The sequence below is a fragment of the Nelusetta ayraudi genome, unplaced genomic scaffold (genome assembly GCF_046127955.1).
Source record: "Nelusetta ayraudi isolate G7.1 ecotype Tasmania unplaced genomic scaffold, CSIRO-AGI_Nayr_v1 ptg000233l, whole genome shotgun sequence".
Taxonomy (NCBI): Eukaryota; Metazoa; Chordata; class Actinopteri; order Tetraodontiformes; family Monacanthidae; genus Nelusetta; species Nelusetta ayraudi.
In genome coordinates, this window is record NW_027466282.1 from 475,716 (window position 1) to 487,630 (window position 11,915).

At 44.9% G+C, this 11,915-nt stretch overlaps 1 long non-coding RNA gene across 1 annotated transcript; it reads left to right on the plus strand.

Moving 5' to 3' along the window:
* The first annotated feature begins 8,629 nt into the window (after positions 1–8,629).
* On the plus strand, positions 8,630–11,059 carry LOC142882107 (uncharacterized). The gene is made up of 3 exons (XR_012925745.1): positions 8,630–8,733; positions 9,482–9,601; positions 10,981–11,059. It is a non-coding gene; the product is annotated as an uncharacterized LOC142882107 (long non-coding RNA).
* The last annotated feature ends 856 nt before the right edge of the window (positions 11,060–11,915 follow it).

Sequence of the window (11,915 nt, forward strand, 5' to 3'; positions counted from 1 at the left end):
CGGGGCTGAAGAGGCAGCGACGCCTCCAGACACGCTAACTGGATCCTCGAAGAGAGTCGAGGCGCGGCAGCGGCAGAGAGTGTCAGCCGGCGTTTAAACAGCAGCGCCGATCACATCCACGCTTGTACACAGTCAGTCATTTTAATTAGCTGCTGCCGCTGCTGCTGCTGCTGCTGCTGCTGCTGCTGCTGCATGTGGCATGTTAGCAGGCGTTGCTTGGAGAAGCTAGTTGTTAGCAACAGCAGCAGCAGTAGTGTGTGTGTGTGTGTGTGTGTGTTTGTAGGCCTTTTGGACAGATAGAAAGTGAGTCACGGCTGGTAAAAGTGAAGATAATGAACCTCCGGGGAGCAGGACAGGACGGAGGAGTCGCTGATCCCAGAGCCTGGCAGCCTGCAGGGCCAGAGAGTCGGGACACGCACACCCTAGTGTGTGTGTGTGTGTGTGTGCATGTGTGTCTGTTCTCGTAATTAAACCGTTGTTAAACATCTCCGTCGTACGACACGTTGTAATTTGCCGTGTGCAAACATTTGGGCCGGCTGAAGAACATTTGTAGAACATTTGGCAGAGTGAGAACAATCCTCCACAGAGCGGAGAGGACACGATGAAAGTTTTCTCATGGACAGAAGTGACATCATATTTTATGAATGTTCTCTTTTGCGAGGGCCGGGGCCCGATCGTAGGTCAGATTTTGTTTTTTGTCTGCAAGTTTGTTTGTTTTGTTTTTTTTGCAGACTCAAAGGAAAAAGGAAGGAGGGGGTATTAAAAGCGCCGGGAGGTGGAAGGGAAGCAAGTGCATCTGATAAGTTTTTACTCAACGTGCAGCTGGATCACAAAGTCACATCCATCTCAGCAGTTCTAATCTCTTAGGGGATTAATCACACCCAAAACAAAAATGTCTGTTGGAAGGAAACCATGATTCTGCCAAAAAAAAACAACAACAACATTTTAACTTGAACAAAAAAAAAGACTGTTTAAAAACTCACATCCAGACATTTTTACTTTTATAGGAAACATTTTGCAGGTGTGCTCTGAGTGAGGTGTAGTTCCACTCATGGCCTGATGGTGTCCTACTCTATAATCAGCAGCATTGCCTCGATTGAATTGCTGTAGTATGGATAAAATAACAAACTAAATTACTTCAATCAGATTTTAAACTGCGACTGAGCCAATCCAAAAGAGTTCCCAGAGTTATCGCGGTCTGAATGCTAACTCCTGATTGGCTCTCACTCCTCTTCATCTCATTCTTCAGTCTCCACCTTCGCTCAAGCAAATTGATGGAGCCTCGGCTGCCTCTCACCCCATTAGGACTTTTCAATTTTGCTGAATTTTGCCGCCGTGGACGTCTCGCACATCAAAAAGACTTTTCGCCTCCGGTGAACCAGCGGCATTTTCCAGCTCAGTTGAACTTTCGAATGCAGCGTTGATGGCTGATAAACATGCCGCATTGCCGGGTAATCAGCCGAATCGTATGGGGGGGAAAAAGGCGACGGGCGGAGGGAGGGGCTGCGTCGCCGAGACAGACTGTGAAGGTCAGCGAAGGTCACTGATGATGATTAAAATCATTGGGCTCGCCATCGCCGCCCTGCCAGCAAACAGCTGCGACTCCCCAATGCAGCTGTCACAGCTTGTCTGCAGCCTGGCTTCCGTCTGGATGTAAAGTAATTTTTTTTTTGTTGAGAAAATAAGGTAGCAAAAAAAGGAGAGGAGGTGCATTTGTAAAAATCTGTTTGGAGCAGATGCAGTACACTAGATCTGCCAGTAGATGGCAGCGTAGTATATGCATCCACTCAAAAACACAAACTGAAGTAACTTGTAAATTATTCAGCAAATTCATCCAATTTTTCCATGGAATTCTCAAGAGAGGATGAACAATCGTTAGCATCATTCCTTGGAGAAGAACGTGGTGGCATTGCAGTGATTTCCTTTGGATTGAGCTGTGAGTGAGGTCTCCCACACTGCTCTATCCAAATCCGATGTTTCAGCTCTTGCGTTTTGTAAATGGAAAAATAATACAACACCAGCCTCTAAATATGGTTGTCACGCACCCGATTTGCATGAACTGCAGACACAATGCTTCAACATACTGACTGTGAGAAAATGCTATAGACATTATATGCGCTTGCCTAGTTACGGTTGCTAAGGCCAGACTGGCCAGTGGCTGTTCTAGGGCAAGTCTTGCAAAAGCGTCAATTGCATGTTTTTATTTTTACTCTATTGCACAATGTATTGGTGCAATGATAATTAAACAGCCAGACTTTCTGCAGTCTCAGTTTAATCGCTGGTCATTTTCCAACATTCAATAATCACTTTTAAATGTATCATTAATCCTCTTGACAGAGTTTTTTTTTTTTTTTTAAATATTTTTTTTTTTAGGTTTTTGTCTCTTTAAAAACAGAATTAATAGGATGATAAACAAAACCATAAACATGAGAACAGACCACAGCTGATTTTTGGTGAGTAAACATCGTGCAGCGGCACCTCCTGCTGGCCTTGCCAGTTGGCTTTACAGAGCAGAAGAAAAAGAAGTGACAAAACCACCACTTTACCGCCCCCTCAAAATCCCTGATACGTGTCCCGATACACATCTGTACACATTTTCGCTCTCATGATGTAATTTCATAATTATTTTTTTTATCAACTGGAGCAAAACATAATTGAGTCGTTAACTGGAAAATTAAATCCACCGGATTAAAGCAGAAACACGCAGCACATCTCATCTCATCCGAAGGGATTAAATCCCGCTAGCCCTGACCAGGTGTTATACAAGAGCGCACCCTAGTGTCTTATTTAGGCTACTGCGGAAAGTAAAAGGCACCGATGACGAAGCACTTGTACTTCTTTTCTTTCTGAGACAACAACAAAAAAAAAATGCATTTCTTTTTCAATTTCAGAATCAGTTTTTTGCTTTACATTTTTCTCTGTAGTGGTTGCAGTCATATATGGGTACCATATACATGTATATTAGTAGTGTGGGAGTATTTTCTGTTTCAATTTATACTTTATTGTATCTTGTAATAAAATAAAAATAAATAAATAAAAATAAATAAATAAATAAATAATAATAATAATAATAATAATAATAATAATAATAAATCCAATCAGAAGCAAATTGAGGCGGGTCTTAGCCAATCAGCGAATTCTCTTCTTGTTACGGCAAGCTCTACCAACAGATCCTTCCTTAAAAGGCACATTGCCGCCATCCGGTGGCCGCTTGAGTATATCAACAGCTCTCGCTCCAGTTTCTGCCCCCCCTATATTGTGTCCAATGAGAAGATATTATTAAGTATTGGAAAAAATGTGAGGGGTGTATTCACTTTTGTGAGATACTGTATGTATACAGTGATGGGAAAAAAGTTTTTGGACTCCTCATGTATTTGTGATTCATTGTATTGCGCTAAGAGTCAGTCCTAAGACTCCAAGAGCATTTTATTTATTGCAATCACAAAGATGCATCATCCACAAGCTGCATGTGCACTGCATGTGCTTCCAGCTCACAAGTGGATGTCTCTAAAGGTTTACTTTGCCCCTTTGCAACACATTCAGAGTACATGCTCATATTTTGTCTTATTAATTTGTTTGTGTAGCCACTCATGCAGCCAAACCGTTCTCAATCCAGTCTCTGGCAAATATTGAATGAAAACAATTGGGATTGAGTAAAATTTTAAGGGCCTCCGAAAAACTTCTTTCCATTACTGTACATATTTTATTTATTTCTTTTTTTGTTGTTGTTGCTTGTCAGCACCCTTGTCTGGAAATCAGATATGAAAGTGAAGTTTAGAAAACCCAAATCTCAAAACATCATGAAACTTTCAAACCTTTGACTCTCCAGCTACAAAGGAAAAGTTGACGGCTTCATTTCCAGGTGAAAGAAGAAAAAAAGGGGGAAAAAAATCCTTTCATTCGGATCAACTGGAGTGTCTGCAGGAGCTGCCATTTGGGCACGTCTTCCCCCGCTGACGCTTTTCTGTTTTCCGACTCCATTAGTGCATGACGGTGCATAACCTGCTCTGCTTTGTATTGGCATCGACGATGATTATGATGGTGGGGAGGAGGAGGAGCAGAAGAAATTGCACCATAAATATTCTCTGCAGCCTCTCGCTGTCTTGCTCTTCTCCCCCGTCGTCCTCGCACAAGAATCCAGCACTCGAGCAGTCAGACAAAACCCAACAACACGGAAATGGGGGGAAATTAAAGAAGCTGTGATGTCAAAGAAATAGTGATGTTTTAATTTATGTTTATTTATTTTTATTTTTTTGCATCCGCAGCATCTGGAATCTCCTGATCTCCAGAGGAAGGAAAAAAAGAAGTCTCCAGAGAAACACTGCAAGAAACCTGCTCAACTGTTCTGGCCCCGTTTTCTAGGAAGAGGACCAGGAGGAGGAGAGAGATGAGGGGGAAGAGGAGAAAGAGGAGAAAGAGAAGGTGGAAGAGGAGCTTGTTGACAAGTGTCAGCTGCCAGAATTCCTGCAGGCCAACACTGAGGAGGCTGCTGCTGCTGCTTCTGGTCCTGTTGCTGCTGCTGCCGCTGCTGGATGTGCCCGGCTAGGCGAGACGCACATGTATCTCTTCCTCTCCTGCTCTTATTCCCTGCAGGAGTGTAAGAGAAACACAGCCATCAGTGCCGCTGACTCTTGTTGTTGCAGTTCGCCTGAAGAGAGAAGAGAGGGAACGCCGTCCACCAGTAGCGGACGTCCATGTTTGCACAGGTTAAAGGCGCTGGACTGAGCGAGGCTGTGAGATCTGAGCTTCTCTGATGGAGACGCTGGTTTTAACAGTGCTCAGGGAGGTTGACCTTTAAATTTGTGCTTCAAAACAGTGGCAATGAAGAGAAAAAAAACGGCAAAAGGTGACAGTAAATCAATATCCAACACAAAAAACACTGATTTCTATCATGGCCTAAAATAATCTCTACATCATCTTCGTGACCAATGATGCAGGAAATCTTAACTTCCTGTTCCCGCCTCACCGTTTCTGTCCTGCAACAAAACTCACTGACAGGTGCATAGGTTGTGCATCTAGTTGCTCTACAGTATATGCATAAACTATTCAAGCTGCTGGTCGGTGAGATCTCTTTCTTTTCTTTTTTTTATGCAAGACTTCAAAGGTCAGCGCGACATAGTGGCCTGCTGTCTGGGTGGAAGCTCAGCCTACTGTTGTTTCTGAGGCAGAAGCGCCCTCTCCAGCCGCCCATCATCATACAATGTCATGGAGGTTCAGCTTCACATCCCGCTACTCGGGAAAAAAAAACTCTGAGTTTGTCCCTAACACCCTGTCTTTCACCCTGCAACAGCGGCAGTGGATTAAATCTGAGTCAAGCTCACATGAATGGAGCAGAGCGTCACACCCGCAGAGGGTGAGGCAGGTGAGGTCAGCAATTCCCTTGAGGGGAAACATAACTTTGCGGTGACAAGAGCATGTTTTCTAATAGAACAATACAAAAATAATGTATGTGTGTGTGTGTTAGCTGTTGTTTTTTTTTTTTCTATTATTATTCAAGAGCCACCTTTATTTTCTGTGATCTACAGAACTTTTCTTCCCCCTTTTTCAAAGTCAACAAGCCTCCTTGTGCTTCAAACTGCTGCTGTGTCACAATGACAACTGACCTGACTAACGTCAAAACTTCATTTTTCTGTCTTTGTTCTTCAAAAATAACAATAATTAAAAAGAAATAGTAACATCAAATTGATTCAATACTTTGTGCTTTTGTGATGTATTCAAATCTCCCTGTCCAGTTGTGGATTCTCTGCTTTTGACTCAAGTTTTTTTGCCTACATTTCTTTTTTTAGAGCAGCCGGGCCATTGCATTTAGGTCCTAATTATTATTATTATTATTATAATTATCATTATTATTATCATTATTATTATTATTGTTGTTATTGTTAATATTAGTCTCCCCCTCCCTTGTCACGTCCAAGAGTTTGATTGGTCCCCGTCTCCTTCTCGGTGCGTGCCATCTTACTTTGTCTGACAACTCCTTTAATCCTCTGTGATTTTGAAATAATCCCCCCCCCACCCCGTTTAAATCTCCCCCTCGTGTACTATAATCACCTGGTGTCGAGTCGCGAGACACCTCCGAGAAAAGATTTTCTCTTACCTCCTTTGGATTATCCCTGCTTTTTTAAATTTCATTTTATTTATTTATTTCTTTATTTTTGTTTGCTGTGTCAATCAACGACACACGTGTCTTCTGCTGTTAGCGTCAGCGCTACTGCAGCCTGCCATCTCGCATGCGGCCATGCACTGACTAATAAACTCCACCTCCCACAGTGCATGTCAGTCTTCACGACCGACAAAAGTGACGATTCTGGTGTTTGCCACACAAGCCGAGTTGTTGGAAAGCAACAACAAACGATCCCAAGATGAGAGAAGTCGATGCACAATGGAGAACAACATCCGACAATGCGGAGTGTGCTCACTTTGTTGCTCAGTTTGCAGCTGAAACGCTCTCTCCAGTAGGTGGCACTGCAGGAAAACTCATGCGTCGTTGATCAGGTCCCGCGGTTGTTTGGCCCTGCTTCTTGCAACATGCTGGAGACAAATCAGCTGCAAGTATGAGGCAGAGTTTTGCCGCACATGGAGGATGCGCAGCCCGGCACAGTCAAAGGTATAACCGCTTTCTTTAAAACTGCTCACAGACGGTCGTCCTATTTATTTATTTATTTATTTTAAACGGGTTGTTCGCCGGTCAGCTCTGCTTCACACTTGTGACTCACACAAACACACACGAAATAAGTGAATACACGCACGAAGAGAACACGTCAGTCACTTTGCAAAACGTACGTTTGTTTTTGTTTTAATAACCTGACGTTCTTTTTTCTTTTTCTTTTGTAAGTGTGCCATACTGCGTCCGTTTACAGCGTCTGCACAAACATTTAATGTCACTGCTGGCGAACAATTATCCGGAAGACAGACGAAGGAAGAGAGCGATGGTTTTGTTATTCTGGCGTTCCGATTTGATGCTCGGCATCAAGCTAACTTGGCATGGCTAAATTATCTGGTGTCGCGTGAGCATGGAGGTAAACTACTACTACTACTACTACTAATCACCCAGAAAGAGGCTATCATGCTAGCGAGCAGGTGCTAATCTGGTCAGTGTGCAGTGAGGAGCAAGTGAAAACGCTCAATCATGCTTTTACTTCTTTTCTTCCAATGAAAAGTCCTGGCGGTGCATCTTCATTAAATCATTGAACTCCTGGCCATCGTCTGAGGCTTTGGCCCCTGACAGGCAGTGGGAGTCTCACTCACAGACGCCACGTTCTGACACACACACACACACACACACAATTTACTCTTGCTAGTTGGTTGGTTGGTGGGTTTGCTTTCACAGATGGAGGCTCAGCTCCTCAGGCGCAGCGCCTCCATCTGGTAGGAAGTAGCCTGTCTCATTCTCGGCTCCTCCCTCTTAGCCTCTAAACGGCGCAGGTAAAAAAACAAAAAAAAACAAAAAGGGGGATGAATCTCGCATTAAACGCTGATTTATGCAGAATTTCTTTTTTAGTTTTATTTTATGCCAGTTTAATTTAACCACAGCGTGAGTTTCCTCGAGGAAAGTGTTTGTTTTTTGCGCGGCGGTGATGGATGCTGGAGCATTAGCGCTCACTGTTAGCGCGGTAATCTGCTGCGGATCTAAGGGAGAAAAAAACCTCCAAAAACATTTCCTTCGCTTTAAAAAAAAAAAAAAAAGAAGAAGAAGGAAAAAAAAAGAAAAACATGCGCCGTGCAGAAGCTTGAAACAGACTCTCTCTTCAATGAAAGTTAGTTTTTGTTCGCTGAACGTCTTGAGCAAACCCAGGTACGGCGCTCTGTTAATATTTTTAAAGAGAAGAGGTGTTGAAGTGCTTCCTGCCTTCGTCTTAATGTTCACATTAAGTTCACAGGGGGAAAAAAAGGAATGGCGGCAGCAGAGACTCGGCAGGCATTTTTGAGCCGCAGAGATAAACTTTGCTATCACAATGCAGTCCATGTCCTATTTTTAGGGGAAATGCGCTAATTAGGCGGCGAGTATGAGAGTTCCTTCAAGCCGGTGTGATGAGACGTTTCTCCTCAAGGCCGCGGCTCGTTTGTCTTTCTTTCTTTCCTGCTGCTGCTGCAGACAAAATGGGAGCAGCAGAATTTATCAGCTTCCTAAAAAAATGAAACTTGGACCATTCTTTTTGTATGCTCTGCTGAACCAAAATGACTCCTGAATTTTGTCCACATAAGTGTCTGTCTACGCTCCAAGCTGCATTTTTTTTTTTGTGTTTTATCAACTTTATATTGCCGTAGCCCGGAATCCTGGGTGGACCCAAAAAGCGGAACACTCCGCTGGAAAGTTGAAACGAATGATTTATTTCCAAACTGATAGACGATTACTCGAACACAGAGGACACCACAGGAGACTCCAGGAGTGGTTTCTAGAAGTTAATAATCCGTGTGAGGCTCCAGAGGTGCAGACGGGAGCAAAAGGGCTCTCTAGATACGAAAGCATAATTATCTGGCACCAGAGTGAAGTGGGAGTCAGTTTATATAGCACGAGTGCAGAATACATTACTGTCGGGACTATCTCAAAGCTGTCTCTAGTCACTGAAGCGTGTAGCCACACTCGACCATCACACACATTCCAGTATTAAGAAACTCACCTTTGACTTTTAGTCCCTAGATGTGACTCCGTCTGTTCAAATATGAGGTCCATCGTCACCCTCCCGCACGCTGAGGACACCTGGTGGACACGTGTTGAACCGCAACCCATTAAAGGTAAGGCGTCATTAAACATGGGTTAATAGATTTATTTTTACAGGATAAAAACAGAGAGGTAGGGTTGAGGTTAACTTTTGGGAACAAATTAAAATGAATCAATGATGCTCTGAAGGCAACACAAACTTTTTTTCCATGGACTTTTGATCTGTTTTCCTTCGACTTTACACTTTTTACTAAAAAAAAGAAAAAATGCTTCCGCTACAACTTGGCTTTCTGAGGGAATTTTACTTTCTTTTACCTATATCTTGGTTATACCAAAGTGTGATGTTGTTTGTAATTAGTAGCATCTCCTGTAATTAGGGGCCGAGTCCCAGTGAACACTGGCGAGAGCAGAGTCGGCGTCCATCTACTGCCAGTAAAGGGCGAGCTCCCACCCAACCCTGCTTGGAGGACCAGTTATTGACTGGCTTACACGGACATCATTTAAATTCTGAGTCTGTTTTCATGCAGGTTTCATTTGGAGGAGGTTTATTTGTAAGAATATTTTTTAAGATCACGAGTATTGCAAAGTTCACACTCAGTTTTCAAAAAACTGAGTGTGAGCAGTTCACGGCAGGGGGATGAAAACAAGGAATCAAAAAAAATATGGAAGTAAGAGAGCAAAGCTTCGTCAACTTTGGGTGCACGTGCTCAGCGGGAGCAGCCGGTCAAAGTTAGCATCCAGCGCAGACGCTGTCGAAGCATTTCGAGCTTAAGAGGAAGATATTTCCCCCTAATATCTCCCCGTTTGATCTCTTCCTGCAAGATCAAACCGGAGCTAAGAGGAGCCAGAGCGCCGACTCATAGAGTTCATCAGACGAACATCGACGATGGCTTCAAATGAATGCTAATGCCCCGGCCGTGTACGTTTGGGATGTGCAAACATGTGAGTTTCTACTACTACTGCTGATAACGATGCTAAATATAGACTACATGTTCCATACATACATCTGGAAAAGCCAGTAGAAAACATTTTTTTTTTTTAATCCCAAAAAGCCCAACCTTAAATGAACTAAACAAAACAGTACAGTTGTTTTTTCCTTTTGATCGACAAAACCAAAAAAAAAAAAGGCCTATTCTAATACAGCCATAACTACTGTAGCATCCACGCTGATCTCTTCACTAGCATCCCACCTCGCCTCTGATGTTTCTTATTTATCTTCCTCTGGGTTTTTTTTCGAAGGCTGCTTGCAGCAGCTTGTCTCCACGTCCTTCGCAGCTAAAAGAAAGCTGATGGGTTCCTTAAGAACGAGGCCGTGTCCAAGACCAGTATTTTTTAACAGCAAGCTTCAATTTAAAAGAGAGAGGGGGGGGGAGTACTCATAAGTACTCATACTTCATGGTTCTGAAAACAATTTTGCAAAGGTTACCAGGTGACGGCAATTGCTCAAGGGGTCCAAAGAGGATGGATGGATGAAAATCGCTTGAAAAACGTTTCATCTGGCAGTTTCTGAGCAGACTTAAAGTTTCTGTCAAACTTAATGGCTAAAAATTGTCCTTCTTTTGTTTCATTCTACACATACCTCGGTTCATCCCACGCCTGCATGTGCGTTTAAAGACTGAAACGCACGCGACACTATTAATTACCCCTCTGCCGGTGTAAACCGCTCCTGCTCTGTGTGTCACTAAGCCAGTTTGCAAACTCACTAATCCGAATTAAAGCCGCTGGTCACCATCTGCCGTCTGCATTCGCGGCTGCGCTCACCTCGCTCGTCTGCACCGCCCCCGCCCCGCGCCCCCACGCCCGTGCGCGTGCGCTTGCATGCGCGCGTGCAGGCGGGGGCACGTGCGTGCGTGCCTGCGTGTGCAGAGGGCCAGGGGCTGCTGCGAGTTAATCCTGTACCGGGCGGAGTGATTGGTGTCGGTACTAGAGCGCTCTCTCTCTCTCTCTCGCTCTCTCTCTCACTCACTTTATGCGCGCGCACGACAGCCACTGGCTTCACCGGCTGTCAGTCACTGGACCAGCAACAGCGACAAGGAGCAAAAATGAATAAAATATCAGAATACTACAACTATTAATAATAATATAAAATCAAATCAAACCTCGTCTGATGCGGTTGCTGTTGATCCGCTCAAGGCTCCTATCTGCCTTCTCCTCACCCCCCCCCCCCCCCCCCCCCATCATCATCAGCAGCAGCAGCAGCAGCATCAGTCGAGGACCAGCCCCCCCCACCACACTGCACCGCCCCGCCCCGCCCCCACCCCCACCCCCTTTACCCCGCCGCTGCTGCTCGCTTGTTTTCAAAGTGCGTCTCGCTCTTGCAGGAGAATAATCTGTGACACGGAACGATGCTCCAAATCAGGGACCTCATCTGGCTGCTGCTGCTTCTCGCAGGCGTTGCAGGTAAGAGGCTGATTGTTATTGGATGCGCTGGAACGTCGTGTTTTTATTTATTTATTTATTTTTTGTTCTTCATTTATATATATATGTATGTGTATTGGTCCCTGCTGCTGCTGGATGTGATGGTTGTTGGGGCGGATAACTGTGAGGGAAGCGGCGTTGATCCCGGAGCAGCATCCTCTGGCATCTCCTCTGTCGCTGCCGCTGCCGTCGCCTCTCCGGGCGGCGGTGACCGGGTGAGAGGAGCCGCCGGGGCTGCAGCTGCAGCCGGTGCCGCTCACCTCCTGCGGGACCAGCCATCCAAAAAAAGTTTCTGACTCTCTCAGCGCCTCTTTGGCTCAACAATTGCGCCTTTGCGGCGCGTGCAGTCTGGTGGAGCTCCGAGCCCGCGGAGCCGCGGTGCCTCCTCAGCGGGCTGCCTGGGCTCCCGGCCGGGCTGCCATAGCTTCAGACCCGGCCGGTGTTTGTTTGTGCGGATGGAGATTACATGGAACACAGATTGTCAGGGGGACGCGTCGGCGCGCGTGTGTGGTGTGTGTTTCTGTGCGCGCGCGCGGTTTTTTTTTTTTTTTTTTTTTTTTTTTTTTGCGTGCTCTGCTTGTGACGCACCGGTTGGATGGAGGTGGAGAGGAAGAGAGAGAGAAGCAGCAGCGTCTCCGCTCCGCCGCAATAACCCGGTTCGAGAGTCAAGAAAAAAATAAAACGCGGTACCGTCCGTCAGCATGTACGGGAGGGACGGAAAAAGAAAAAAAAAAAAAAATCATATTCCGGATATTTGGAGTTTCACACGTTCATGTGTCAGTTCATTCATGCAAAGTTTCCATCAAACTTAATGGTGCGGCTTTTTGTTTAAGTCCAA